The following is a 25,403-nucleotide window of genomic DNA, read 5'->3' on the forward strand; positions in this document are numbered from 1 at the left end:
ACGCGCTTTAGGATGAAAAACTGCCCCCCTTCAAGTCCCATTCACCTACCCTAGCTTTGAAATAGAAAATCTTTAGGGTGCCTATAGAGTCGTGAACAAGGCAGCAGACTGGTCCTACCTCTGCCACTGACGCATGCTTTTTAGCAGTTCTTTGTACATGGAGGCACACAATAAATATTCTTGGAATTAATGAATGAACAGATTCTTTGGTAACTTTTTTTAGATTATATATCTATTTATTCATGAGAAACACACAGGGAGAGGCAGAGACATAGGCAGAGGGAGAAGCAGGCTCCCTGTGGGGAGCCCCATGCATGACCTGAGCTAAAGGCAGACTCTCAACCACTGAGCCACCCAGGTGCCCCGATTCTTTGATAACTTACGGAGTCCTTTCTTCTATAATTGGCTCTGGGGATATGAAAATGCTTTATAATACTAGGTTAGTTACTCAAATTCCCTGGACATCAGTTTTATTACTTATAAAATGATAAAGCAGAATGAGAGGCTTATTTTTTTAAAAGATTTTATTTATTTATTCATGAGAGACCCAGAGGCTTATTTATTAACCCACATACTTATAGAAAGAACTGGATTAGAAGAACTGTAAGATTTCTTTGCCCCTACCTTGACTCTTGAGAACTCTTCCATTTCTGGAGCCCAAACCTGGGATGATGAGAATCAGAAGGAAAATACTGAACTTGTTTGTACCTCTTCGCAGTCTTTTCGGAACCCCCAATTTTTATTCAAAGCAGTGTTTGAAATATTTGCCTAATGGTGTCCTTATAATGACCAGAGAGCAGTCCACAAAAATCTGTTAAGGATTCTCTTTACGTGAGTGAGTGATTTAGCAGTGTCCTGACAATCCACCAGAAATTTAAAACAAAAACAAAAACAAAAACTGTGTTCCTTAAAGACTTATAGCACTAGAAATTAGAGCAGTGACCCCCCCCCCCCCCAAGAGAGTTCCTTCTTTAAATTTTAAGGAAAATTTTAGTACCGGTAACAGTGGTAGAAAGAAAAAGCCTATTGGCATTTTTCCTGCAACCCATCTCAGCAGCTTTTCTGTTAGCCGAAGCTCGTGGAAACCACGGTGGGCCTGGTGAACTCCGCGGTGAGGGAGCTTGTCAGAAGCCTAGGGCTTTTCACTTGAGTCTAATAGAGACTTAGCACTTTGCAGGTCAGTGCCACTGCTATTTGTCTCTGACCCAAGAGATCTGGAGTTCTTCACATCAAAACCACATCTTGCTGAGCAGAGATCAAACGTAGGAAGGTAAGGATCCTGCCAGTGATTTATCATGCCAGTGAGGGCGATCAGGCCATATGGGGCCACTGCAAATGAAGTTGACATTCTGGCAGTTTCTCATATAAGGTCTCACATGTAGTTATGGCTAGTTTTTCTTGTAGAGGAATTCCGGGTCAAGTGGCAGTTTTAGGTGGCATTTCTTAGCAAGACTTAACCTCTAGCATGAGGTTATTTCAAAATCAAGTCCTAGCAAGATTTTTCTAATATTTTGTTTAAATGGCAAACAGGGATTTTTCGCTCAGATATTTGAAGGTTAATTTGAGCCTTTCATTCGACGTCTCCTTTCCTTTTCCCTTTGTTGTTAAGGTGCCTATTTTAAAAAGAAAGGAAGAAAAGAAGAAAAATTCAGGTGATCTGAGGTCTGCAAAAAAACCCCTTTCTTCCTAAATATTAGATGTGACTTTAGGGTGATGAAATTGGCTCCATAAGCTATGCACAATTAGGCTTTTTAGTTCATCACATTTTATGAACTGAGGGGTGTTAGGAATGAATTGCTATAAATATTCCATTCCAATTCCCGGGTAGAGGAAGGCATCACACAGATTTTTTTTTTTTTTTTTGCATATTTGTAATGGCAGGAAGCAAGGAGGAAGAATTTAATCATTTACAACATAGATATAATTATGTTTAACAGTATTTGCTCAGATTTGAGTCAAGGGCAATAATTTTAATTTTAATTGAAAGAAAAAAACAATAATCCTTCTCTTTAACTCTATCAGCAGATACTTGGAAATGATTGTGCTGTGTGAAATCATGGAAATGATTGTGCTTGCTTTTTGTTTACTCTCACAAGCAAATGTTTAGTCTTCTGTGGAGAAATCACTTATTTATTGTTTCGAAGGCCTCTTCAACCTTAGGATATGCACTGGGATGTTCAGCCTCTCTCTTTGCACAGGATGTTTGCTTTGTAACATAAATGAAAGATGACGTTGGCATTTAAATGTAGTAGTTCATGACATGAAGTTCTAATTCAACCAAAGATACCAGTTGTCCCTTGTGTGTTTTCCTTTTTCGTAATGAGAAAAATTGAAATAAATGAATGGGTTTTGGTGGTTAGAAGTAGGCCTCCTTAAAAAAAAAAAAAAAAAAAAAAAGTAGGCCTCCTCCTGTAGTGAAAATTCATTTGGTTTCCCAAGGTTATCTGTTTATCTCTTCATAAACTGGGAGCATTATTCTGACTAATGAAGTACTTCAACTCTGCAAGAAGCCAGTTTAAGTAGGATAATGAAATAATGAAATGGAATTTCTCCTAGTTTCCACTTGGCATTCTTGGAGCGAGTACAACATCCGTGAAAACCCAGTAGGGTTGCCAGATAAAATACACAACGTCTAGTTAAATTTGAATTTTAGGTAAATAACGGATACTTTTTAAATATAAGAACGCCCCATGATTTGCCAGTGGTTTGGGATATATTCATACTGAAATTCAATTAATTGTTTTTCTGAGATGCATATTTTACTGGGCATCTTGGGTTTTCGTTTGCTAGACTGGCAACTCTAAACCGTGAGGCACATGGTTTGTGATTTTTATCTGTGACCAGCAAATAAATATCACTTTAAGGTAAAATTAATTGGCAATAAAAATCAAAGACTCAAGGAATTTTAAAAAAATCCCTGCACTAGAATAACAAAGAGTGTAGTAGAAAGACTTCTCTAGCAATACCAGTGAACAAATAGGGCAACTGGGCCCATTGTAAAGACAACTTAATCTCCTAAATGAATTGCTCCAACCTTTTAATTCAAAATCATACAAACAAAAACATTGAGATAAGCTGGGTGCTTTTTCAAATGGGGACCCCTGTGGCTTTGAAAATAAACACTTCAGCCTTCTCCCCCCAGCAACACCTACACCCACAGTCACTAGCCTTTCTGATGTCTGCCATTTGCAAATGAACAGACTGAATTCTGAGAAAGACAGAAGACTAATTAAACCTAGGGAAGATAGGCAGAGGAACATTTGTTTCCGAGCAGAAGACCAAAGAAATCATGTTACACTCCCGCTCTCTCAAGACTGACGGGAGCGCCTTAAAGCCCTTTGCAGAACTTCCTCCTCTCAGGGCACATTTCCCACACCGCTGCTCAGACCCTCTCAGGGCCCGGCAGTCAGCCTGCCTCAGCCTCCCTCAGGGGAGAGTCAGAAGAGGGCAGCGGTCAGAAGTTCCCAGAGACCAGTTAATGTGTCGGGTGGCCTTCACCACTGTTAACCTTCTTCCCTTCTTCCTCCATCCTTTTGCCCTGTTTGTCTCTGAGAGTTTGTCAAAGTTGCCTCAGTTACTAGCAATGGGAAGAAGAATAAAATGAACGAGCGAACAAACAGAACAAGCAGTGGCTAGTTTATTTTTTCTTTTAAAGATTTCATTTATTTACTAATGAGAGACACACACACAGAGAGAGAGAGAGAGAGAGGCAGAGACACAGGCTGAGGGAGAAGCAGGCTCCATGCAGGGAGCCTGACGTGGGATTTGATCCCAGGACTCCAGAATCACATCCTGGGCCGAAGGCGGCGCTAAACCGCTGAGCCACCCAGGGATCCCTGAGTGACTGGCTAGTCACTCAGGGGCCAATAAATTGGGGGCCAATAAATTGCCTTAGGTTGGTCATTTACATTCAGAATCTGAATCAGTTAAAAGCTTGAGTGCATGCTACTCCAGGCTTTTTGGCAATCCAATTAATTCTTCCATCCACTGGTCGAGGTAGTTTTGTTATCTGACTTTACGAATGAGAAAATTGAGCCACAGAAAGTTTATTTTACATTATTTATTTTGTTTTTAAAAGATTATTTATTTATTCTTGAGAGACACAGAGACACAGGCAGAGGGAGAAGCAGGCTCCCCACAGGGAGCCTGATGCAGGTCTCGATCCCAGGACCCCAGGATCACACCCTAGCCAAAGGCAGATGCTCAACCACTGAACCACCCAGGTGCCCTGAGCCACAGGAAGTTTAAACGACATACCAAGTCACACTATCTAGTAATCTTTTTTACACATAGAAGTACACCCATTATATATACATGCTGTGAGAGCAACGGGGAGGCAGAACTTGATTTTAGGACACCTTTGTCCATTTTTGCGATTAAAGGAGACCAAAAGGACATCCGTGAGATTCAACCTGGGTGCCCATCAGACTACTCATACAATCAAGATCTGGGAAAATTGGACCGTCTCAGTCTGTGGCAGAAAAACCCTGCCTGCCTCGTGGAATTCTGAGTCAAATGGAACACTAGGTCTTCCCTGATCTGGATCACAGGTCCCTGGAATGACCCCAAAGCCCTTTAATCTGGAAGATTCAGGCAGCCTCCTTCAGGGAAAGAGGCCAGCCTCCCCCACCCCTTACCTCACCTCCCAGTTCATTCGGAGCTAGCCTTGTTCCCCGAAGGCTGCCCAAACTGAACTGTCCTCTGGGAACATGACTAATGAATGACCTTTTGTCTCTGGACTCTCATCAGTGTCCTTTCACTTTCAGAAACAGACCTTGAGGTTAGATGGATACGGGAAAAGCCGCGTGGATCTTTGCTACCTAGAACTGCTAAGGTCATAACTTATTTCTGTTTACAGCACTAACACAAGTCGTGTAAGCATTGTACATTAGTGTCATGTGTTGGGCAGACAACCTTCATTTTTAAATACTCTGGCACAATTGCTTTGAATTAATATTTTACAGCTATTTAAGAATGTTGCCTCTCTTTTCTCAGTTCTTTTGACCTTGTGCTATTTGCATACTTTGAAAGCCTAGTTTGTAGTCTTTCCGAGTGAAGACTTTTCCCTTTTCCTACCTTTCAGCCTAAGACTCAAGATAAGTGGCATTCAGAGTATGTAATATCGGTTCCATTATTTAAAAATGGCTAATTGATTTAAAATTAGAATTGGTGAGTTAGTCCTTGTCAAAGCAAGCTTTATAAAGCCCTGCTTTTGCCAGTAAGAGATTACACCTATTGAACCAAAGCCATGTCTCTATAATATCAAAACACTGACTTTAAAGTGAAAAATGCAATCAATCATCTAGGTGTTTTCCTATACATTGCCATTTGGGTGTTTTTTCACTTTTTAGCCAGATGTTTTGGCGTGAAGCAAAGCAAAGAATGGAAGTCAACAGATTCACTTCTGCTCTAACTACCTAGATATTTCAACAGGAGGCTTCTCTCCTCCCAGGAATGATCTGAACATTTGCTTGATTATTTTACTTTATATAGATAGCCTCTTAATTAGAAGTAAAGTAAGGTAGGGATTTTTTTCATTAAAGTTAAAAATAACCTTTTTACCTTTGATTAAAATAATCAAAGTCTCCCAGCTTTACAGAGTAGCACACTGAGGTGATCAGTGCGGCTCCTTATTACAATAGAAACCTAATTTTGTATAGTTAAATGATAGTGCTGTGTGTTCTCTTTTGTCCACAGATCTTTTTAAAGTGCAGTATATCAGTAGAAACAATGGAGCAATCACGTAAAAGGAGATAACGGATATATGACAAGTCCTTAAACTACTTCTTTGTACTGCTTAATTAAAAGTAATTGAACTTTTTTCTGTAGATAGATCAGTCTGGTTATTGATTTTGCTATCTGCTACTCTCCTTTGATGAGCCAAAAGCAGTTTAAAGTGGCAAGCTGAGTAAAATTCAACTCTCCAAGGCACAATCTACTGCAGGGTTTAATACAAATCATTTGAAGCATTTACTATTAAAAAAACAAAACATTTTATTACTGAAATAAAACGTGGCAGCTTTATGTTAAAGATTCATTGAGGATAGGAAATTATTTACACCTAACTCCTATTAATGCCTGCTGCTTTGGAATTTCGCGGGGGGTTTAGAGTCCCCAATTAGAAAATTCATGGCAGCCTCTCTGTATTATCACAGTCACTTTGCTGTGGGCTGGAAAGTGTGGCAAATCTGATTTATCCTCGATTATCTTCCTGCTGCAAAAGTGACCAAGTAATGTGGCTTGCCTTGCGTGGCTAAATTTACTGTTTTGAGTCTTTATCCAGGTAACTGCTAAAATTTATGAAACAACGTAAAGGACTTCTAGGTGCATCGGATCCCCGTGGACAGTCAATCTGGATTCCTTATCCCATCTTCACTTCTTTCCACAGTGATAGGATTTGTTATATCCCTTGAATGCTGAGTGCATGTTAAGTGCTATTTAGTATATGGAGGAAGCCAAACGAAGCCAAGCGAGCTTTTCTCAAGTAACTTAGAGAAGGAAGAAACTTCTGTTTTAGCCAGCTAAGCCTTAGGCACAGTCACATTTTATTTCACTTAAATGTACAACAGCCCTGCAAGGTAGATGGGCCTTATTTCTGTTCTTACAGAGAAGGGAACAAAGCTCAGAGAGTTTGAGAGTCTATTTGAGATGGCTCAGGATTGCATAAGTGATAAAAGGCAGGTGTACATGGAGATCTTTCAGCTCTTGTATCTCCACTCTGGTTGGTTCTATAAGGAAGATAAAGGAATATGTGCAAGATTAATCACCTCTTCTTCACTAAATTTCCTTATTTCTCTACTCTGTTTTACATTCACATGCAACTCTCATAACACTTAATCATGGTGATTGATACATTAAGCAACATCAGTCTCTCCCCTTGTCCTGGGGAGAACAGACTTTATGTTGCTTTGTTATCCTGATGGTTTCATTTGGAAAAACAAAACAAAACAAAACAAAATTGTATAAACCAGCCCAGGCACCTTGAGTTGGCTTTCAAAAAACCTGTCATACTCCATTCACATTTCAGGGTGAATGTGTCTCTCTTGGATCCTGAGATACTGTTCCTTTCAGATTTGGGAAAGCACAGGTCTGTTTGGCGGAAGCCTTTGTTGCAATAGAGAGTTGTACTTGTTAGATTTCTTAAACATACTCCATCAGGAAGGGGTAATATTTCTGAGATAGGGAAAAACATGACGTTTCCTGCCCAGAATCTAGGATGCCATGAAATATTTACAGGAGAAAATTATACTTACAGATTTTTTCCTCCAAATACCTGTGTATTCTTAACAGAGTGCCCTAATGAGTTTATACTTTAATTCCTTTAGCCAAGAAAAGGAACCACGAGCCCAACAGCTATGAGCATATTATAAAAACTTCAGCATTTGATGCCCTTTTCTTTCTTTTTTTTTTTTAAGATTTTATTTATTTATTCATGAGAGACACACAGAAAGAGAGAGAGACAGAGACACAGGCAGAGGGAGAAGCAGGCTCCATGGAGGGAGCCCAATTTGGGACTCTATCCTGGGTCTCCAGGATCAAGCCCTGGGCTGAAGGCAGTACTAAACCACTGAGCCACCCCAGGGATCCCTGATGCCGTTTTCTTCTTCAGTCTTGGATGCTTAGATTCTATTGAGAAAGGAACATATGGAAAAGGAATCACTTTGATGCAGTGAAATTGTTACCAGCTCCTAAATGAGTCAAGGTTGGTCATTCCCATTCTGCTCTGTTTATCCAAGACCACCTGTCCTGTGGGAAGTCATTAGGGTGATTTCGAAGTACCCTTCCTGGGTCCTCAAAGATAGCCCCATGGTTGTAAGAGCACAAAGCTGTTCTTTAATAAGTCCAATAAATAATTTTCTACCAGCATATCACAGTAGTCAGACTGCTGCCTGTCCTCTGGCAGAAATTCATGCTTCCACACTTCGGGGGACTGCAGAAAATATCCCAGGACCTCATCTCTAAGCAGAATCACATCAGGAATGGAAATCACCACTGTTTCCCTAACATATTTTGCTTTCAAAAAAGGAAATGAAAAATCATTTTGCTGTCACCTGTGTTGATTGTGTTGAAGAAAAAAGGGTGTCTTTCTAGTATATCAGTTGCATGTTCAAGTACTAGACATAATTGGAAGAGGAGACCTTCTGAACCCAGAGCACTGACTCTGATGTGGGTACAGAAATAGGTTGTTGAAATGGTTGTAGAAACATCAACATGCACTTGGATAAGGAGCAAGACAAGGCTGTGGGGGTAACAGAACTGATAAACTCCTATTGAGCGCCCACTGGTGGCCATGTGTGTTGGACACCCAGTAATTCAGATGAACCCAGTCATTAGAACTTGTAAGCCACTGGGGAAGACATCTTCCATTCAGGTGGCAGTAGCTTTCTAACATGCCATGTTGAAAAGTATCCAGAAGTTCAGCTGGAAGATATTGTGATCAATTATGATATCTGTCAAGGGGCTGGACAGGAGACTATCACAAGTACCCTAGATTAGCCTGTCCTCAGTTACCGGGGATGGTACCGTCATAGACACAGAAGCTGAGGGCTGGGGAAGCTGGGAGACTTGCCACACAGTTGGTGTGAAGCCAAGAGCAAAACGTTAGCACTCTGCCTCCTTCACCTCCTTTTACTGTAGAAGAAAATTAGACTGCTGAAGTGATGTCGCATTATAGATAAACCCCTCGGCGTAGTCAGTTGAAATAATGAACCGCACTACATAATTGGTAGTGGTCAGATGAGGAGACTACAATTCCAGTTTGGCTTTGCAGATTGCAGATCACTCAAGGGAGCTCAGGTGTCAATGTCCAGGGCCCCAGAAGAAAGGGGTTCCTTCTGAACCAGCTTTATCCTAAAGAGACTTAGCAAGGTACTGTGGCTCCTGCAATCTTTTTAGGTAAGTAAATAACTCCATTATCTTGTTGTCACAGTGTCTATCTAGAACCATGTCCTAGATGAACACTGATTGTCGTAATCTCAGTCCAGACAAGAAGAGGTAGGGAGCATTCAGTGTTAGTGGGATAGTATTCAGTGTCGAGTGGGAGCCTGCTTCTCTGGATGGATGAAAATGGTTCTAGGAGTCCAGAGACCTGGCTCCTGGAATTAAAAGACATATGGTTTTGGTTTTTGTTGAAAAAAAGCAACGTCTAAATGTTGAGCAACTACCATTTCACGGTGCCTTTTGTAGGTACTGGAGATACAAAAACAAGGATGACATAGGGACATGGTATTTGTCCTTAAGGAGCAAACAGTCTAGGGGGGACCTAGGTAAAGTATTACAGGAGAATATGACACACAGGCAGAAGTCAGAGAACAGCAGTTAGCTTTGAAGGGATTTGGGAAGACATTCTCAAGTATTTGAACTGAGTTTTGAAGGATGACCACATCCTAATGTCATGTCAGGTAAAGAAGGGAGGGAAGGACAACAGGCTCAAAGACCCTTATTTATGACAATTCATGGCATGTTTGGTGTGATTTCAGTATGGGAGGCATAGAGAGGAATTTAGATGCACAGATTTTGTATCATTGTGCTCCTCAGTTTATGGCACACTCTATGTAAGAGGAGTCTTATTTTTTTTTTCCACAGGCACCCACCCCGTTCTGTATTTTTTAAAATTTTTTTTTTAATTTTTATTTATTTATGATAGTCACACAGAAAGAGAGAGAGAGAGGCAGAGACACAGGCAGAGGGAGAAGCAGGCTCCATGCACCGGGAGCCCGATGTGGGATTCGATCCCGGGTCTCCAGGATCGCGCCCTGGGCCAAAGGCAGGCGCTAAACCGCTGCGCCACCCAGGGATCCCTCGTTCTGTATTTTTAAGTATAAGCATATCCTTGATGGGAAGCACAGTTTTACTTTGTCATGATCTGTTTTTCGCTTACATGCATGGTGCTGTGCTATAGATGTCAGTCCAGCTTAGATACTTGGTGAGGACTGGCTAGGGATGAGGCTAGAAAGGCTGGTTGGGACCAGATTATGAAGGAACCCACCCCTTGGGAAGAAATCTGCATATTTATTTTGGAACAGTACAAGTGTCCCCTTGAAGGTCATGCAGTAGTGAAGGAAACTGCCTGCCCCAGGGCACTCATCAGGGTCCAGGGCTGAGGGATGAAGGTGCCAGACTATGTAGGTTTTTTTTTTTTTTAAGATTTTATTTATTTATTTATTTATTTGAGGGAGCAAGAGAGAGAATGGGTGGGGGGAGCAGAGGGAGAGGCAGAAGCAGACCTCCAGCTGAGCAGGGAGCCCGGTGTTGGGGCTCGATCACAGGACTCTGGGGTCATGACCTGAGCCAAAGGCAGACTGAGCCAGCCAGGTTTTGAGTTCCAGTTCCACTAAATGCCTAGCTGTAGGCAAGCTCCTTTACATCTCTGAGTTTCAGCTTCCTCCTCTATAAAACAGAGATAATAATAGTGCCTGCTGCATGTGATAGTTTTGAGGATTACAAGAAGTTAATACGTGTAAAGTGTGTAGAAGAGCGCCTGGAAAATAGTAAGCACTCATATGTTAATTTTTATCATCATTCTCTTGATTGGCTCGGTTTTCGATTCTGACTTTGCGGGAAATGTTCTAATTATATTCTTTCTGTTGCTTTTGGCCAAACTGAACATAGATCTTTAACTTAAGGTTATAGTTTAGCAGAGACGGGGAGCGGGCTAGGGTGGGGAGGGGACCAGTAATGTGGAAAGGAATGGAAAAGCTCTGTACTTAGCATTTAGAGACCTACACTCAGGTTTTTGCCCTGTAAATTATTCTCAGGATAAACTTGCACTTGTAACGTGAGCCTTCATTTATACATCTGGAAGGAAAATACCTACATCGCACGTTTGTGACATAGATGAAATGAAATAGTGAAAATGCTCCAGGATACCATAGGCATCTAATACTGTTAACAACCTGAATTATTCATTGACTGAGTGTTATGCATGTACTTTGGGTTAAAATAAATTCCTCTCCCAGGTTCTCTCTCTGCAGGTGGTTTTCCTCTTCACGGTGTAGTGAGGCATGGGTAGATGGTTCTCTGTTAGCGGGACTCTCAGGGAAGGCCTGATTTAGCAGACAGTCCTGTCTTTTTAAGCTGTGGGTCCGCAGAACCAGGGCTTTTTCTGAGGTCACCTGTGTCTCATCCTCATAAGGATGTTCTCCAGGCTTCCGCCAGGCAGGTGTGGCTCTTTGGTTGGATTTCTCTGAGGCCCACCAATGACCAGTCTGGCGTTTTAGAAAATTGGAATATAGAGGATATTACCTTTGAATGGTATTCAGAGTGGGTGATCCGTAAATACTTGTGACTTGTTGCCAAGTCGTGTTCTCAGAGCTTGTACGGTGAGTCTTCCCTCTGCAGAGCAGGACACTTGCTCCAAGGGCAGGTGCTGATGCTCCCGTATTTCTGTCCCTGCCATGCCTAGCACAGAGCCTCGAGGGAGGTAGGTGCAGACTGAGTGATCATGGCCAGAAGAGGTAAGGACTTGAAGGGACACAGAGAGAAGATGCCAGCTGCTTCCCCTTTCCCACACAGCTCCCCTCCCCTGTCCTCCTCTTCCCTCTCTCATTCCAGCTCCTCCCTCCCCATAACCAGTGTGGTGACTCGCTTCCTAGTCTGAATTCCCCTCTTTAGGAGATAGTACAGTATTTCTTTCGTGTCCTCTCCTCTCAGAAATGAAAGGAGACTTTTCTTCGTTTATAAAGAAACGGCCCTGGCCACCTCTGGAAAAACTAGTGGTTAATCAGTGACTTTGAATGTAAATACATATGCTTAATACAGAATTACATTGTAAAATTCCCAGGCTGATTTATGGCCTCCGTCCGCCTTCATTAACGTCGATTCTGGGGGAATAGTAAATGGGAATGGCCTTCACAATTGAGGCTGAACAATGGACGCTCTGGGTGTTGTCCACTTTGTAACATGATTTACATGGAAGCAAACCCTTCCTTTCCCAGGGTCACCCCTTTTTCATCTGGAGTGTAGGACGGGTTATATATAATCCAGAGATAGGAACATTTGCTGTCAAATACTTGTGCTGATTTAGAGCTGGGCCACGAAATGGTCACTATTAATAAAGAAGGAGAAAAAAACCTAAGCTGAGGCTTTGCAGGGATTCCAGGTTCTTGCTATGTGTCATCGCTTGTCCAGTCTCTGGCGTTTTTACGAAGTGGCCATAATGAAAGTCAGATTAAATGCACAGGATATATACATTTAATCAACAGCCCTTGGAGTCTGTGGTGCTGGAAGAGTTATAAGAGCCCCGTGAATGCAAATTTATTGCAAAAGAATCCAAGGGGTGGGGGAATGAATGTCTGCTGAATGGTACTACCTGACACGGGACACCAAAAAACCTTCCAGTGTGAGTGATTTAAGTGTAAGGTTTGGCTTGTAAAGCTGCCAGCTGCTTGGTTTCAAAACTTGAAACATTTCCAAAACATTGGATGAGGCACTTTATATGTGCACTAGAGTAAATACTCTGGTTTTACTGCCAATTTAAATGTGCTCAGTTTACAGTAATGAGCTTGTATAGGCATTACCTTGTTTATAGAAAGTGGAACAGGAAGAAATGAACATTAACCATTACCAGTAGCAATTCCCATTGCCTTCTACCACAACACTGACGGCAAGTATAGTTCCTTCTAATTTGGGAACATGTCACAACTGACATTGGTGCGTACTTGGCTTTAAGGCCATGTTGCTTCAACAGAGTAACAAATGCTGTAATTCAACGTGACTCTGATAAAGCTGCTCAGACCAGTTGGCTGTTTCTTACTATTTTTCCTAAAACAGATGTCAAGAGCATTCTCAGATATGGGAATCGTGGGGCCGTAGAGTAGGTAGGACTGATTATACATAATTGAGTTTGTTTTAGCCAAATCTGTTCTCTACGAGTGAATCAGTCATGGGAATGATTTATTTTCTCTTTAAAAAATTACTTGAGTGTGTTTTGATGCACTCCATGGAAGCAGTGGCCTTTGTCTTTTGGGATAACTGGCACCAGAACCCCTCTGGCCCTCCTGTACTTTTGAGATCCTATACTGGAGACAGGCAGACATATATAGCCTGAAAGACATAATTTGCTCAGCCTAGAAAAGAAAGAAAATCTAGAAATCTAAGGAGATACTAGCAAGCACAATGCCTAGAAGAGAGTAGGTGCTTCATAAAAACTGTGGAAGGAGATAAGGGAACAACGGATGGGAGGATGTTAATAGGAAGAGAGCATGGAAATTCGTATCTTAAGAGACTTAACGTCATGAGTTCTGCTGTGTTTAGACTAGACTTTTTATAACAAAATTGTCCCTACTGATTGCCTGGGACTCCCTGTCTTTATTTCTGCATTTGTTTACATGGCTTCTGAGAACCTTTTGGCCCAAGTACATGTACTTAGGATAGCAGGATTATGCTACCCAAGAATACCACACTTCCCCCACAGTGTAATCCCTTCTCCATTGTGTGGGCTACCAACAAAATGCAGATGTTGACCAAAACCACGAACATGATACATGTCTGCCAAGAGCAAGATTCCGATGACACAAGTCTACGGCTATCACATTGTTCTTCTACTATGAGCTGTGTATGTTTTCTGGCCAGTCTGGCTTTAATGCTTTTTCTGATTGTATTTGCAGGGCAAAAAAGGAAAGAAAGCTAGTTACCCAGTATTGAATAGTTCAGAATGCTCTCAGACCCTCTCCTTTTCCCTCTTACCCCCCGCCCCCCTGCCCCATTTCTGTTCCTCTTTGGTCAGTAGGAAATCCATAAGGCTTATTTTTCTCAGTCTCTTCTCTTTTAACAACTGTATTTAACAAATATATTTGTTTTCTAACACTATTTTTTCAGTGTTTAGTTTTCTTATCTTCTCTAAGTCTCTTCCTATTTTCTCTGCCATATTTTTCACTCCTTTTAATTGCAGCTTATTCTAAATATATCAATTTATAACATTTAAAAGAATCCCTCCCTTCTTTCTGTGACTGTGACTAGTTTGATGAGTCTGACCTCTGTACTCTATGGGTTTTAGTGGTTTGGGGGCCCTGCTTGCCCAAAGGCACCCTGCTTCCTCTGAAGACAGTGCTGCAGCAGAGGCTGGGGCCAGGATTCCAGGGCTGCTCAACCACCAGAGCTGCTTGGTAGGGTTCGGTGACTGCTGGAGGGAAGGAGAGCAGCTAAACTTCCATTTCTTCCTTCTCTGTCACCCTCCTTAAACCAGGGTATCGGATCATCTTCAAAGAGGAACTGAAGTCAGGGAGGAGGGGCTGATCTGGCCAGCTGAATCATTTTATTAGGGATAGAGTTTCTTTCTTCTGCTTTATCCCTGGGTCATACTCCCTCATTATTTCTTGTTTTCCTGAAGTGTTCTGCTAACATGTCAGCCCACACTGATGTCTCTCTTCTCTCAGGCAGACTCCTTCAGTGGTTATCTCTATCATTCATCTTGACACTAAATCATAGAATACCTTACAGTATTTAACTTTTCTGAAAGTAATCTTGTCTTTGAAACATAATAAGCTCAGGACAGCAGCGAGTAGAGTATGTGTCTTCTATGGGTCTTCAGTAATACCTGCAAACAACTCAGTGTTTAGAATTGGCTTTTTGGTTTTTGTAAAGATTTAATTTTAGGGAATCTGCACAACCATTCTGCAGCTTGAACACACAATCTCGAGATCAGGAGTTGCATGCTCCATTGACTGATCCGGCCAGGCACCGCATAGTAGGCTTTTAATAAATATTTGTCCATTTTTTCTGTGAACCCAGATTTCTGCTCAACTGTTCCTTTCTTTCTTAGTTCCAACTCATGCTTTTTTTTTTTTTTTTTCTATCGAAACCTGTTTCTACAGAGGAGGTTTGGGAGGGTGAGAGTTTTGCAGGTCCCTCAGTTTTGTGAAGTGGTTACATGGCACCTAGGAGTCATAACTCTTCTTTAGACTTGTTTTTTTATTATTATTTTTAAAATTCACATAATTTAAAGGGTTAATAGTTGCTCCCCAGTATTTCCTCTTCTGGCATTAAAGTAAACTATATGTTCTAAATAGAAGGGACTTTCTTTAGCGTTCACAGAGATCTAGTTCACAGTAAACTAGATCTTGCATGAACTAATGTGTGTGAATAAATATATGCATTTAAATTTCAATTTCCAATGATTTATTAGTAATATATTGATCTTGAATCTTGAGATTTTGCTAAATTATACCTTTGGTTTTGTGTTTTGTTTTTTGTTTTTGTATATTTCTTAGGAATTTCTACACAGTCATGTCTGAAAAGCAAGACAATATTACATTTTCAACCTTTTTTGCCTTTCATTTCTTTTTCTTGCTTTATTACATGGTATAACATGAAATATTACAATATGAAACCAAAACAACTATCCATGCATACTTTAATTTTAATGCATTGATTAATTGAAAGAACATTGATCTTAAAATGATTTGGGGACAGAAAGAAAATGGAAAAGCTGGCTTTTCCATAAAATCATGCTAATATCAGCTTTAAGAATAGTAAAGTAAACCTCCATCAAACAGCAGCAGAATATGCATTCTTCTCAAGTTCACATGGAGCATTCACTAAGATAGACCACATTCTGGACTAGAACACACACTTTAACAAATTTAAAAGAGTAGGAATAATATTAAAAAAACACTCTCAGATCACAATAGAATTAAGCCATAAATTAGTAACAGAAAGATAGCTAGAAAATTCTGAAATATTTGGAGATTAAATAGCACATCTATCAAAGAGTAAGTCTTGAGAGAAATTAAAAACACTTTGAATGAAATGAAAATAAAACTGTTCAAAATTTGTGGAATGCAGTGAAAATACTACTTAGCGGAAAATTTATAGCATTGAGTTATATATTAAAAAATAACAAATAGTCTAAGCTTCTACCTTAGGAAACTAGAAAAAGAAGAGTAATGTAAATATCAAGCAAGCAGAAGAAAAATTTTAAAAATTATGGCAGAGATCAGTGAGATTGAAAGCAGGAAAACAGTAGGGAAAATCAATGAAACCATGGGCTGGTTGTTTGAAAAGGTCAATAAAATTGATAAATATCCAGCCTGTCTAACAAAGAGAAAAAGAGGGATGACATAAATTACTAGTAACAGAAATGAAAGAGGGATCATCATGGACATTAAAAGGATAATAAAGGAATACTGTGAACAGCTTCATGCCCACAGATTTGATAACTAATGGGCCAATTTCCTGAGAGACACATTCTACCAAAACTCACATGAGGAGAAATAGATAACTTGAATAGCCCTATATTTATTAAAGAAATTGAGTTTATAGCTGGAAAACCTTCTCCCAAAGAAAACTCCAAGACTAGATACCTTAACTGGTGAATTCTATCAAATATTTGAGGACAAAATAATACTACTTCTACACAGATCCCTCCAGAAAAATGAAGAGAATACTTTCCATATTACTCTTTGAAATCAGCATTATTCAGATACCAATTCTAAAGACATTTTAAAAATACAGAAATTCTTAAAATCTCAATACCTGTTTAAGTTGGCACCCACTCCTGAGATATTCATCACTTGTTGCCTGCCCCTCCACAGTTCTTTTGAAAAGAAAGTATTCTGACCCAGGACTTGGCCCTTTAATATAAGCCTCAAACTAAACTGCATGATCTTCTTCTTACTGGTTTCATATATTTGGACCTAAGAGCAGTCATTTAATTTACAACTGGAGGTGCTTGAAAAAAATGTGCTGGAACCAATCAGATGCTCTTCTCAGGAGGTTGACCTAAGAGACACACACAAAAGGAATAAATAGTTGAGGATGAGAGCTGAGAATGGAAACTCATATTTGCTAACCATAGATGGGCCCATATAAATTTAAGAAATTGAATTACGGGATCCCTGGGTGGCTCAGCAGTTTAGCACCACCTTTGGCCCAGGGTGTGATCCTGGAGACCCTGGAACAAGTCCCACGTCAGGCTCCCTGGATGGAGCCTGCTTCTCCCTCTGCCTGTGTCTCTGCTTCTCTCTCTCTCTCTCTGTGTGTCTCTCATGAATAAATAAATACAATCTTTTTTTAAAAAGAAAGAAATTGAATTAATAATGAATAATATTCCAAAAAAAGGAGCACTGGTCCAGATGGTTTCAGTGGTGACTTCTACCAAACATACCAATTATCTGCAATTTTTGCCAGAAAACAAAAGCAAAAGGAACACTTTATAACTCATTTTATATGGCCAGCATTACTCTGATACTACTACCAGATAGACATTTATAGGAAGATAAAACTACAGACCAATACCTCTTACTAACATACATGTAAAAACTCTAAAGAATATTGGCACATAAAATCCAACAATATTTTATACACCACAACTAAGTGGATCTATTCCAGGTATACAAGACTGGTTCAAAATTCAAAAATTGTTTATTACAATCTGTCAGTCACATCAACAGGCTACTGAAAAAAATCACATGATAGTATATATACATCTAGAATTAGCATATGACAAAATCTAACATCCATTCATGGCAAAAAAAAAAAAAAGAAAAGAAAACTCTTAAAATAAAAACAAAGGGGAATTTCCTCAACTCAGTAATTAACATCTACATAAAACCTATAGCCAACATCATGCCTAATGATGAGAAATTAGATGCTTTCTGTCTATGAGAACAAAAAACTGCATTTTGTGACTCTTGCTTAGCATTGTGCTGGAAGTCCTAACACAGACCAGAAAAGGAAATAAACTGAGAAGGAAGAAATAAAACTGTCTTTGTTCATAGATGACATGATTGTCTAGGTAGAAAATCCCTAAGAATTCACTAAAAACAAAACAAAAAACTCAGAAAAAAAACCCTTCTGGAACTAATAAATGATTGCAGGATATGAGGTTAATGTACAAAAGTCATTTGCTTTTCTGTATATCAGCAATGAACAATTGGAATTTGAAATAAAATACACAATACCATTTACATTACCACAAAAAGAGAAATATTTACGTATAAGTCTAACAAAACATGTATAAGATCTGTATGAGTAAAATTGATGAAATTAATCAAAAGAGAGCTAGATAAGTGGAGAGATAGTCCATGGTTTGGAAGACTCAATATTTTTTAAGATGTTAGTTCTTTCCAATTTGATTTGTAGATTCAGGCAATCCCAATCAAAATCCTGCTAAGTTATTTTGTAGACATAAACAAACTAATTCTAAGGTTTATATGGAAAAGCAAGAGACTCAACAATATTGAAGGAGTAGAAAAAAGTTGTAGGACCTGCAATACTCAACCTCAGGACTTACTGTGAAGCTATAATAATCAAGACCGCGCTGTTGGCAAAAGAATAGACCGATTAATAGAGAGCCCAAAAATAAGTGCACACAAATATAGTTAGTTGATCTTTGACAAAGGAACAAAGGCAATAATGGACAAAGAATAGCCTTTTTGACAAGGGTACTGGAAAAACTAGACATTTACATGCAGACACTGAATTTAGATACTGACTTTACACCTTTCATAAAAATTAACTCAAAATTGGTATAGTAAATGTAAAATGTAAAACTATAAACCCCTGAAAGATAACATAAGAGACTGTATAGATGATCTTGAGTTTGGCAATAAGTTTTTAGATACAACACCAAAAGCATGATCCATGAAAGGAAAAATTGATATATTGGATTTTCCTAAAAATGAAGAGCTTTTTTATCTGCTAAGACACTGTGAAATAGAAGAAAAGACAAGCCACAAACTGAGAGAAAATATTTGTAAAACACATATCTGATGAAGAACTTGTATCCAAAATATACAAACAATTCTTAAAATTCAACACTAAGAAAACAACTCAATTAAACAGTGGGCAAAAGATCTAAGACACCTCACCAAAGAAGATATATAGACAGCAAATAAGCATATGAAACCATTTTTAGCATCATATGTCATTAGGGAATTTCAAACTAAAACAACAAGATGCCACTACACTCATGTTAGAATGGCTAAAGTCCAAAAACTGAAAATACCAAATGTTGATGAGAATGTGAAGCAACAAGAGCTCTCTCATTCATTGTAGTGGGAATGCAAAATGACACTCACTTTTGGAAAACAGTCTGGTAGTTTCTTACAGATCTAAGAATAGTCTTACTATCTAATCTAGTTATCCTGCTCCTAGGCATTTACTTACATCAGTTGAAAATTTATGTTTGCACAAAAACTTGCACGTAATAGCAATTTTATCCATAATTTCCCCCATTTTGGAAACAATAAAATATCTTTTAGAAGGTGAATAGATAAACTGTGGAACATCCATACAAAAGAATATTATTCAGCCTTAAAAAAAATCCAACAAGCCATGAAAAAATATGAAGTAAAATTAAATGCATATTGCTAAGTGAAAAAAGCCAACTTGAAGAGGCTACCAGCTATGTAATTCCAATTATATGTCATTGTGGAAAAGGTAAATTGATGGAGACAGTAAAAAAAAAAAAAGATGAGTGTTTATGAGGGGTTTATAGGAAGGGGATGAGATGAATTCGTGGAGCACAGTATTTTTATGGCAGCGAAGAAACTACCTGTATTACACTTTAATGATGGATACATGATATTATGCATTTTTCAAAACCCATAGAAGTATACAATTCAAAGAGTAAAGCCTAATGTAAATTATAGACTTTAGTTAATAATGTATCAGTACTAGTCCATAAATTGGGACAAATGTACCACTCTATGCAAGATATTAAAAAGAGAAGAACCTGAGGAGGGGAATATGGCATATGGAACATCTCTATAACTATCTGCTCAGTTTTCTACAAACTCAAAACTGTTCTAAAAATTAAAGTATCAGTTTTGAAAACCAAGACAGCATGACCAAGCAGATTTGAAAAAAAGCACAGCAAAACTCTTAGAAATAAAAATATAAACATTAAAATGAGCAGATTAGACCCAGGTAAAGAGAATTGGATAACAGGACTGAAGAAATAGCTCAACTGCAACACAAAGGAAAAAGGAGATGAATGGAAATAATTAAGCATTCTTCAGTAGAAGATTGAGGAGGGAATAAATTCAGCTACACACATACATGCACATGTATAACCTGCACAGTCACCTATATACGTAAACCTACACATTGAGATACAAATAAACCATTAAAAATGTCTATAGCATATTGTTAAATTTTCAAAAACAAGTTATAAAGCTCATGTAGATGGGATATCTTGTTTTATAAAATTATGTGTGTATGTATGTATTGGGCCTAGAGATATGAATATATGACCTTTGGTTATCTGTGGGTGATGAAATTTGAGGTGAAATTTTAATTTCTTCTCTGTTTTTTTTTGTATGGTTTAAATTATTTAGAAGAATATATCCCACATTTACAAAAACAATAAAGCTATTTTTACATAAAATATTTTTAAAGAGGGGGAAAATATGAGTAGTTACTGGACATTGAGTGTAGATTACAATGGTGTAACTCTTGAAGTTCCAGAAGGAGTCGGTACAGAGAATGGTGTTCAAGGAAATGATGATAATGATGAAGAATACACCAGAATTTATGAGACAATTTCAGACACTATAAACACAATGCTTTACTGTTGAGATAAAGAAATTGATACTTGGACATACCGTGATGAAACTTAACACCAAGTCAAAGACAAGATCTGAAAAGCAACCAGACAGAAAAGGCTAATCATAAACAGAAAGTTATAATCAGAAATTTACGGCAGACTTCTTATAAGCACCATTGCAAGATAGAAAATATAAGAATAATAGATATACCCAAAGTGTTGTGAAAAAATATTTGTCTATTTAGAATTGTCTAACCTTCTTGGGATATCTGCTGAGAATGAGGGTGCAGTAAATATGTGTTCAGAATTGAGACTTTATTCCCCAAAAATCTTGACTAAATGAAAATCTAAGCAATCGTGAGAATGAAAATCTTTAAAAATCGCAAATATAAGAAGATGTTTGCTGTATAAAATAATAATTTACAACAAATAAACCCCTGGAGGAGAGCAATTAGATTTAGTGTTCTAAAACTCAAAAAATTTTGGGAGGAATGTTAAGATATATTAACTTTAAATTTGAAGTTGTTAAATATGCATGATAAAATATCATGGATAACCAATGAAAGAATAGAAATATAGTGTACAACTTCCAAACCAATAAAATGAGGAAATTGAATTGTAAAGCCAACAACAACAATTACTTAACTAAAAAAAAAAACAGGCAAGAGGAAGTAAAATAAACCAAGACAAATTGAAAGCATACAGCCCGAATATCACACGGTATAAAACACAAAATATAAATACAATAAATACAAATGTATTAAATTTGTCAGTTAAAAGACAGAAATTTTTATATTGACTAAAATAAAATTTAGCCATACATCATTTGATGACACTCAGCAAGATAATAAAGACATAGTTGAGAGTAAAACGATGGGGAAGATCTATCAGGGAAATGTTACAGAAATACACAAAAGCTTAGGTAGCTTTACTAATATTAAACAAAATAGGTTTTAAGACACAAAGCTTTGTTAGCAATCAGGAGGACTACTTCATATTGATAAAGGGTTCTGTTTACCAGAGAATTTAATAGTTATGCACTTCTATTCGCTAACAAAATAACCTAAAATTTATAAACCTAAAAATGATGACTCTAAGGGATATGTTGACAAATGCACCACCAAAGCAAGAGATTTCATCACAGTTTTCTAATTATTGTTAGGACAAACAGATAAAATGTCAATAACAATTAATTTGTTCCATTACTGGCAGTGTTAACATCTATCACTTGATTAACGTGCCATCTGCCAAGTTTCTCCAAAAGTTCCTGTTTTCTCTTTGTAAATCAATAAGTATCTGGAGGGAAGATACTTTGAGACTACACAAACTATCCAATCTTTCATTGTGCTTTTATCCACTGATTTTGCCATCCATTGATGATTTTTGCCTCTAGCAATTACTACTGTGTTATTTGAAAAATGATTATTATCTAATTTAATCATTCTTTCACAGCTATTAGTTGGAACTCTGCTATGAAGCAGAGCTTTACCTTATCCCCCATTTAGATATTCTTTTAAAAACTTGTATCATTTTGGGCTCTTGAATGTCTTTTTCATTCTATGGGTGATAATTGATTGCTATCATTATTTTGTTGCTTAAATTATCCCTGTATTGGTCATCGGAAACCCCTTCACTTTGGCTTCTGTGGTTTTTTTTTTGGTAATGTCTCCATCAGTTTTTGAGTATGTACTTGATTTCCAGCACTACAATAGTCCAGGATCATCTTGTGTTTTCCCTGATTGATACAGCCCTCAAATAAACTATTTCTCCAATGATCCCTGGTCAGAGAAGAACACTTTAGATAGTACTCAAAACTTTTAAAATTGAGAAGTTGAAAACCTGCAAATATTGTAGGTATTTGCTAGCCTGTGTACCAACAAAGTTATCAGTACAAGTTTTTTAAATGTCGTATTATAAGGTTAGGTCTACAAAAAAGAATAACCAATAAAAATACCAAATATTTTAACCTTCAGCATACCAGGAAAAATAGTCATCACATTTACTGTCTGGGTCCAATGAACTCTTTATATTTTTAAAAATTTAAGTTATTTTATGAAAAATTTACAGAAGTAAGAATAGATAAACGAAACAAGAATTTAAACATAACAAACCAGATTTTTCTTCCATATTTTCCTAGGTCTTTGGAGGTATTGCCCTGAAATGGGCAAGAGCCTTTGAATCTGCTCATCAGTCATAATGTATGAAATAGGAAATACTCACATCATAAATATTGATTGCAGATTTTAAACACATCTCTAAAAGGTTATAGCTTATCATTACTTCTGGTTTCTTCTTGCATGTGTATTTTCTCAATGTAATAGTATTGGAAAGTTTGAGTGCTCATAATTTTGTATAAAAGAGGATGGCTATCTTTCTACTCCATTATAACAAAATGTTTCTATTTTTAGTTTTACAAACAAATTAAATTGATCAATCCAGTGAAATTTTCTATTTCTACATAATATTTGTTCTTCCGGTCACCTTTGTAAATACACCTACCTTCAGCATTCGTCCATTTATGAACCATATCAAGTAAATTTTGCCTACAAATATAAAAGTTAAAAGAATTGTCACATTTGCTTTTGGCTAAGCTAGATGGTCCAGGTTTTTGTTGCAAAATAGTAAATAATTAACTCTCCTATTGAATGAGTTAGAATATCATATTTTCTTTGTGTATTTATAAATATCTTTTTTTTTTTGCTTTTTGATTCTTGAGTTTGAGAAAATTTACTTAGTTATCCTAAAGACTTGTAGTCCAAGATTTTCCTGAGTCAACTTCACTGTCTTCAGTAGTTTCCAGTGTTTCTGTCTCTTTGCCTTCATCTTCTTCTCATCTACAATTGCAAAAGATTCGCCTTTCTTTGTAAATCTTCTCTATATCATCATGAGATGATAAATTCTGAATTCCTAGCTTTTCAGTGAAAGCTAAAAGAATATGACAAAGATGGTGTCTCCGGACTTCTTGTATGTGCTTTCAAAAGATGCTGCATTTGTTTGGATAGCACAATAAGAAAACAGAAGAATGATAAGATAGTTGTATTTATTTATTCCTTATTGGGCAGTCCCATAATTTTTTGTTTTGTTCTTTTTAGCATGGTTGGAAATAAATGATGAGTGATAATGGAAATTCCTAGGATGATGAAATAGCAAATGGTTTCAAGATACAGAGAAAGGTCACTAAGATCCTATAATGTATCTTAAATTTATAATATGACTGTGTACCTTAAAGTATCTTAAAATTATAATATGACCGTGTACCTAAAGGAAAACAGAGATTAAGTTTTATTCCCTTAAAAAGTAAGTAATTTTTCTCTTTCATCTTTGGAAGACCTCTAAGAATCTGTAAAAGTTGTGAAATATCAACTCTTACATATAATTAGAACTGCTCAGTGAAGAAATTAAAAATTAAAATTGGATTAAAAAGGTTAAGAAGTTTCAGTCAAATAGTGAATAAAGAGAATAAGGAATATTGGCAAGACCCCTCTTCCTTAAACCTGATAATAGTTTTCACTCTAGAAGTGAAACTGATCTCTTAATTTTTTTCCATTTGTTTCCTTGGAGATCATATTGTGTTTCAAAGAATATGCAGATCTGATGAGCTGGGAACTGTTAGGAAGTTTGTTAAATGGAGTAGAAAGAGAACTAGACCAGGAGTCCAAGAACTATGATCTGATTAAGGCTTGGACACTAACTAGTTGTGTTTCTTTGGGCTGAGCAGTCCTGCAAATTCTAATGTGGTAGAAGGAGCAGTTGACTGACCCAGAACCACAACAAGAATGTGCTCCGCCAGACTCTTAATCTGCCATCCTCCCAACTTTCTCATCTTTAGTAGAAATAATAAAATTCTGCCATTAGAATTGTTGTGAATATCTAATGAACTAGTAGAGACTGGAAGACCCTGGAGGGCTGGAACTGCTAGTCATCTTTGCCTGTCGTATGTCTAGAAGTATCTATTTATTAAATAAATGCATATATTACATTAAGCATGTTTATAAATTGTACATTTAAAATGTCATGCAATTACAAGGTCATTGTGTTTGTGCTTGTTATATATGAATTAAATGCTTATGCAGATTTAAGGTTTTTTTTCACTTGATCTTAAAAGCCTTCAAGGGGGCTCCTAGATGGCTCAGTTATTTGAACATCCAACTCTGATCTCAGCTCAGGTTATGATCTCAGGGTCCTGGGATTGAGCCCTGTATCAGGCTCCATGCTCAGCAGGGAGTCTGCTTGAGATCCTCTCCTTCTGCCCTCCCCCCACTCCCCCATCTTGCTCTCAATAAATAAATAAATCTTTTTTTTTTTTAAACCTTCAGGAAAAGAAATCTTCTTCAACACAGGCTCCTTGTTTTATCAAATCAAAGAAAAATAAAGCTTTGGAATAATCTAGAACTAGATATTTAAAATTGTAGATCTATCCTCATTAGCCTCATCTGTGACTATTAAAATGGCAGTCAATAACAAGTCAGTTTATCATTGTGCTTATTTTAAACTGACTGATGGCTCATAAGTTCAGAAATTTTCGTTGTCACACTATAAATTTTATAGAGTAAAATATCTTTGTATATTCTTTGAGCTTTCATAGTCTAAAAATATCTGTTTGGGTTTCCCAGTATCAATAAAAATTTTTATATTTCTTTACCCGCATTTTCTTTTTCGTCAACTCATTTCTTACAAATCTTCTAAGATATTAACTTGAATATCTTTTAAACTATTAGTCTCTTTGCTATTTTAATAGAATCTCCATTTCCTTTATAAGGAAACCAAAGGTCTTAAGAAATCCTTGAGAGACCAGTTTGAAAGACAGGCCTTTTCCCTTTGTTGAGCTGTGTAGCCTACTCAGCAAAAGGAAAGGAATCTAACTTGGATTTACACATGTAACTTGTTTAACTCACTGATTAGTTTGCTCAAAGTC

At 37.6% G+C, this 25,403-nt stretch overlaps 1 protein-coding gene across 1 annotated transcript in view; it reads left to right on the forward strand.

Moving 5' to 3' along the window:
- ALDH1A2 (aldehyde dehydrogenase 1 family member A2) overlaps window positions 1–25,403 on the forward strand; it is a 96,293-nt gene that overhangs the window by 13,705 nt on the left and 57,185 nt on the right. The window lies entirely within an intron of this gene.

This window comes from Vulpes lagopus, chromosome 2, assembly GCF_018345385.1.
Source record: "Vulpes lagopus strain Blue_001 chromosome 2, ASM1834538v1, whole genome shotgun sequence".
Classification (NCBI taxonomy): domain Eukaryota; kingdom Metazoa; phylum Chordata; class Mammalia; order Carnivora; family Canidae; genus Vulpes; species Vulpes lagopus.